The sequence below is a fragment of the Pezoporus wallicus genome, unplaced genomic scaffold (genome assembly GCF_028554395.1).
Source record: "Pezoporus wallicus isolate ANWC-B61680 ecotype Strahan unplaced genomic scaffold, APGP_CSIRO_Pwel_v1 contig_10134, whole genome shotgun sequence".
Classification (NCBI taxonomy): Eukaryota; Metazoa; Chordata; class Aves; order Psittaciformes; family Psittacidae; genus Pezoporus; species Pezoporus wallicus.
Window position 1 is genome coordinate 5,996 of NW_026642641.1, and position 6,172 is coordinate 12,167.

Genomic DNA, 6,172 nt, shown 5'->3' on the forward strand with positions numbered 1-6,172 from the left:
AATCTTAAAGGTCTTTTCCAGCCTAAATGATTCCACACTTCTAATCAGAGCATCTACAAGATGATGCTTTGGCCACCTTACATTGTGCCTTCATTTCCATGCACACATGGCGGGCAGCATCCCTACCCCAAGGGCTGGCACTCTGCTTCCTGTGCTGAGTCCACTCTCTGCTGCAGCCACGTTTGTCTGCTGCCCTGAGCCTTGGTGAACGTCCCCAGCATGGCTCTGCTGTCGAAGCAGCTGGCTATTCATGGCTGTGGGTTTGAAACAGCTCCGGGTCTTGAATCCTGAGCTACACTTAACATATGTCTCTCAATGAGCTTACTGGGGTGCTGTTCTGCGGTATGGCCACTCACTTTCAACAGGATGAAGCTGAGGGTTTTTTAGCATCACTTTTTCTGTGCCCCAGCTTGACTGTGTGCTAACCTGCGGCAACTCTTTGCTTCAGGTTGCTGTGTGTTGAAAGCTGGCTGTATTCATTGGGGTGAGGGGCAGATGTGACTGTGCTTGCTTGAAGAACTTCTTGATTCCTGTTTTCTTATGCTGAAAGGTGACCCCCAGCATGACTGACGCTGACATAGCTAATGCTGCTTGGATGCCGTTTCAAAATTCCGGCTGCTTTTGTATTTTTCTGGAAACGGAGGTGTACAATGGGCTCGGTTTGATGTCAGCTACAGCAGGTGATTTGAGCAACAGTCTTTTCATGTATGTGTGTATGTGTGTATATATATATGTATCTTTGTGTGTATCTCTCTCTCTATATATGAAACTTTCTTTTCTTTGCAGAGGTAGTGTGGGAGAAGGTCAGATCTAGCTGGCACAAACCCTTTGGGAAGAAGCAAAGAAAATGGAGGAATTCAGGGAAGAGCAAAAACTGCATCGGAAGAAGGTCAGGATGTTGATCCATTACCAATTACCATCCTTGGTGATGGATTTTGGCTCCTGGCTCGTTTCTCCCACCATGCCCCAGCCCCCTGCATGCTCCCAGTGCCTGTCGCTGCTGGGAAGTCCTGAGCTCCTTCCTATATGTTGAAGCCCTGCTGCTGAACCTCTGACTTCCTTCTTCTGACTGCCACATCTTCTCCTTTGGGTGCCTTTTGGGGCTGGCTATCGCAGGGCTCACCTCCAGAGACACCAGCCTCAACCAGGAATGTTCTTAAAGCATAGAGACATATATCTCATACATATAGTGTTGCGTGATGTCCATAGGGTTTGCTAAAATTGGCAAGTCTTTTAACCTCTTCTGGCTTGAGATTCCTTTGTCTGGAAAATGAGAGAAAACTGCTGCAAGTTTGGACGTAGCAGAATGGAGCTGGCTTCCCAATTTTCCTAGATTCAATGGAGATGATACAGTACTATATAATGGTGGATTTCATTTGTAGAGTTCCATTGCATAGACAGGTGGAGGCTTAGCTAGAAGTATAAAAGGTGGGTTTTGTGAAGATGCTTGATGTGGACATAGGTCCTTAAGGCCATCTGAATTTGGTCTGTGCCTCTTCCTTTCCTAAGCCACATAGTCCATCGTGAAGCTTCGATGCTCAGTGATGTGTTGACTCTCTTGTCATCACAGATAGACCTGATAATGGAGGCGATTCAGAAAATCAGGAGTCTGCAGTACGAGAAGACCATGGTGGTAAAGCAAACATGCTGCTCTTTCTTGCTCTATGGTTTAACACTGCTACCATACACACACAGTGCTGGCACAGTCTTACATATGAGGGTCTTCCTCTGCTGCAACTCATGCAGACACTACATCAAGAGCTGCAGCAGAGGAAGACCGTCACATTTAAGTCTGCATAGTGTGTTCTGAAAAACTGGAGAGTACACCACGGACATGGCTAGTCACAGCCTTGCATGGTAGGTTAAGAGTGATTTAGATGTCACGGACTCGATTGCTATGAGCTTTTCATGCCAAATGAAGAGCAGCTTGTCTTGTGAGGTCAGTTTTGGTCAAGCATCAGGGCACTGAGTGCCTTGTGTGCTGTCCCCTGCTCTGCGGGCAGCCTTTGGTAACCTCTTCACTTGGAGGCTGTTTTGCTCCAGAGCTATGTGCATGAGCTGTAATAGTACCTCCTTGCTTGCTAACACGCTCCTGCCCTGTTTGTTGGCTCTCCTAGGCCAAGCGCCTTTATGAGCAGCACCGCAGGGATAAGGGTGAGGCGGAACAAGCTGTGCACCACCACACAATGTGGTTACACAGAAGCAGCAGGAGAAGGTATAGAGAGGCGGGTGGCCATGGGACAGGAAGGGTGTATGCTCTTTGGGCTCTCCTGCCCCATAACTCTTCTCCCAGCTCTGGGTTTGGGGGTGAGATGGAAGGGCTGGCAATGTTCTCTAGCTGGCCTTCAATACCGTTGGTGATGCACGTTAGCTCTCCTGTAGCTTTCTTCTCTCTCCCAGTTTTGGCAGCTGTTCCTCAATCTAGCTCAGATGAAATCACCTCCGGAAGACTCTGGTGAGTGTGGCAATGCAGGGTTTGGAGGGTGAGGGGAGTGTTTGCTGGGGCAGGGGTTGTGAAGCCATGGCATGGCTCTTGAGCGAGCTCCAGCTCCTGGGTCAGGGCTGGCTCCTCAGAAACTCACGCCCAACATAGCAGGGATGGAGCTCACTCGAGAGCCATGCCATGGCTTCGCACCCCATTTCGTGTTTCTCACTGTTTCTCTGTGGCATGACCCTCCACCTTGCTGCACAGCTCTGTATTTCCTTGCGGTGCACATCCATAGCTGAGCTCACACATTACTGCTGCTTTCTCCCTGACATCCCTGCCGATTCAGGTTTTGTGTAGTGCCTTCTAGCAAAGGGTCTTTTTAATCCATGTTAATCAGATGACAGTGTGATTTGTTTCAAAGGCAGGAGTTACCAGCAGAGCGTTACAACACTGGAGAAGATCCGGGAAGAACGGCAAAGAGCACGTCAGAGCTTGTGAGGTAAAAGCCCCCAAACACCTTCACGTGGCAGTGTGGTCCTCTGGATGTCCACTCCTTGTTGTAGAAGTCCGGGATGGCACAGATCTGCCTTCTCTCTGTTGCCTTGGCAGTGAAGCAGCAGGACGTGTTGCAGCTAACCCTGCGTGTGCCTTAGGCGTGCCTTCTGCATTTAACGTCCCACCACTTCAAGGTTTCCACTATTTTTTTTGGTTTGTTTTTATTTTTCCTTCCACTACCTTTTCAAAGTAACAGAATCAAAGCAGTGACCTTTTTGCCCATTAACCTGCTTGCGCGTTTGGTGTGGCCATTATCCTGAGCTGCCGTGGTCACTTTCCGGGTACTCAGTGACTTAAGGCCAGTGTGTTCTACAGCCACGACACCACCTAGCAGACTCTGAAACTCTGATGGACTTTAAATGAATTTGCAGTAGAAGGCGCTGACACACTGGGGATGCAAGCTGGGTGAAGCCATCTCCATGTGAACCCAGTGTGCCAGCAGCCCTTCGCCATATATCTCACGTGATAGCATGGGAACCCCTCTGAGCAGATGTATCAGTCTAAAGCAGACTGTGTCATAGCAAAATGGTCTAGCCAGGACTTCCAGCAAGTGCCAGGGAAATCCAGAGCTGGTTGCAAGAGGACCGTGATGCTGCTCTGCTGCTGACCTGTGTCTTGCAGCTGTCTGTGATGTGTAACCAAGGGTTTAATGAGGTGATGCGGCTCCTCTGCTCTCGTGAGACCTCACTTGGAGTATTGCGTACAGTTCTGGTGTCCTCAATATGAGAAGGACGTGGAGCTGTTGGGGCTAGTCCAGAGGAGGGCCACGAGGATGACAAGGGGGCTGGAGTACCTCCCATATGAAGACAGGCTGAGAAAGTTGCGGCTGTTCAGCCTGGAGAGGATAAGGCTGCGTGGAGTCCTCCGAGCAGCTTCCAGTATCTGAAAGGGGCCTACGAGGATGCTGGGGAGGGGACTCTTTGTTAGGGACTGTAGTGTCAGGACAAGGGGTAATGGCTTCAAACTTAAGCAGGGGAAGTTTACGTTAGGTATAAGGAAGAAGTTCTTTACTGTGAAGCTGGTGAGGCACTGGAATGGGCTGCCCAAGGAAGCTGTGAACGCTCCATCCCTGGCAGCCTTCAAGGCCAGGTTGGACGCAGTCTTGGGTGGCATGGTTTAGTGCGAGGTGTCCCTGCCCATTGCAGGAGGGCTGGAACTAGATGATCTTAAGGTCCTTTCCAACCCTATTCTATGATTCTGTGATTCTATGGACAGGAAGTGCAGAGGTTGAGGTTTTATCCCATGTCTGCTGCAAGCTGGCAAACAACAAGTGATAACAAGTGCATATGCGCATGTGGGATGAAAGGCTGCCTTCCAGGTTCATGAAATTGAGCTACACCAGACAGCACATATCAGAAGACTTGGGCTTAAAGCTACTTGGAAAAGGGATGGGCAGGAAAGAGAGAGAAGACAAACGAGTCAAGACACTTTGCTTTCATAGATCCCCATGCTTTTTTATTGCTCCATAGTTGTGGGAGAGAAGTCAGCTGGGACTGCAGGACCATGGGGTACCTAGGAAACATGCAGTGCCTTTAGGAAGCTGGCTTCGTCTCCCCAGAGGTAGTGTTGTGCTGAGTGACCCCTTCCGCACGGGCCCTGCAGACCTTCCTGAACTTAACGCTCATCTTTGAAATACCTGGGTGTGTAAAGGGATGACTTCTTGTCTGGACGAGGTCTTTTCCAGCCTAGTTGGTTCTATGATTCTATGACTCATGGTTACCATGTTTCCTGCAGAAGACCAACATCACCTGCTTGTTGCTGTGGACAGAGATCTTTGTAGTGGGATGAGAAGAGATTAGAATAGAGATGTTAGGGCTGTTTTGTCTGTGTCGTTTCAGTTCTTTGAGACCCAGGAGTGCGAGCGGATCAACTATTTCCGCAGTGCCCTCCGGCTTCATGTTAGCCCACCATGACGTGCCTTGGTATCAGGTCTCTGTAAAGCCCAGGCTGGCCTAACCTCTTGCCTTCCCACTAGGTCTGGGAGGGCAGTTGGGGAGCACAGAGCCAGGGCACTGGGAGTCCCGGAGCCACGCAGATCCTCAGCTCTGACTTTTCTAATGTGCAGGAAGGCACCTCTACCCACCCCGACCAGTGCACCAGAATTACTTGCTTTATGGGGTTTCTGGCTCCACAGAAGAACTCTGCTTTTGCTCTTCCCCATCAGATCGTGAGCTTTAGCTGTCTAAAGGGAATGGTTTAGGTGAAGTCCGCCCTCCCCCCCGAAAGATCCTGGGAAGCTGGACTCTGACTTTGGAGACAAGGTTTCACTAAGGAGAAGTTCTGATCAAAGCCCTGTATGTAGGCATTTGTGGAGCTTAAGGATGTCCAAGCTTGGGATCCCACCACTCTCTGCAGTTTGGGCCTTTCCCTCATTCAGCACCATGAGCTATATAATTCCCAGAGGCACTTTGGTGATGGAACTTGGTAAAATGCCTTGGTTGTTCAGCAAATCATAGAATCATAGAATCAAGACATCTCTTTCAGCCTCATCCACCATTGCCTTCCATCCCTTTGACACAGGTGGCCAGTGTTTCTGTCCTGTGTAGTCTTGTAATGAGCACTTCTCATAAGCAGACCTCATTTTTTTTTGTGCTCTCTGTTCCAGGTGAGCCTGATTATGCCACAGTTGACGGCTACATCACTAGATGCTGTTGATCCTGTTTGTAGGTTCTCCAGGCAGAAGACACTGTTGGTCTGGCCAGTGTGGTGGTGGTTCCAGTTACTCCCAGCTGTGAGAGAAACAGTGTTGTTTTCGCATATTTGGGGATGGGGCTTTACAATATTAAGACTTTCCAATCTTAGAGCTTTAAGATCAATAGTAAAACTTTGCAAAAATAATAAGAGTTTTCAATACTAGGTCTGGGATTAAGTTCCTAAGGCAATGAAGGAAAGGGTTTGAGATCTACTTATTCAAATAGACACTCTTTGTGCTTAAAGACAGTGTCATCTCTAGATGAAAGACACACTGTGGTTAAAAAGAATACTATCTACGTATAACCTAGGAAACTAAACCGGTGCAGGCTGGTTAAGCAGTAAGTTGAGGTAACTTATTTATACCCAGAGTATTATCTCCAACCATACTGGGAATCACCTTGTCCTGGGTGATGTTTGGTTTACAACTGGCTTTAATGGGTGGATCTCACCCAGCGCATAGAGAAAATCTCTACAAAGTAAAATTATGATATGTAA

General features: G+C 48.7%; 1 long non-coding RNA gene across 1 annotated transcript; it reads left to right on the plus strand.

Moving 5' to 3' along the window:
- The first annotated feature begins 808 nt into the window (after nt 1-808).
- Nucleotides 809-2,183, plus strand: LOC130610945 (uncharacterized). Its single transcript, XR_008975122.1, has 3 exons — nt 809-889; nt 1,571-1,633; nt 2,118-2,183. It is a non-coding gene; the product is annotated as an uncharacterized LOC130610945 (long non-coding RNA).
- Nucleotides 2,184-6,172: the final 3,989 nt, after the last annotated feature.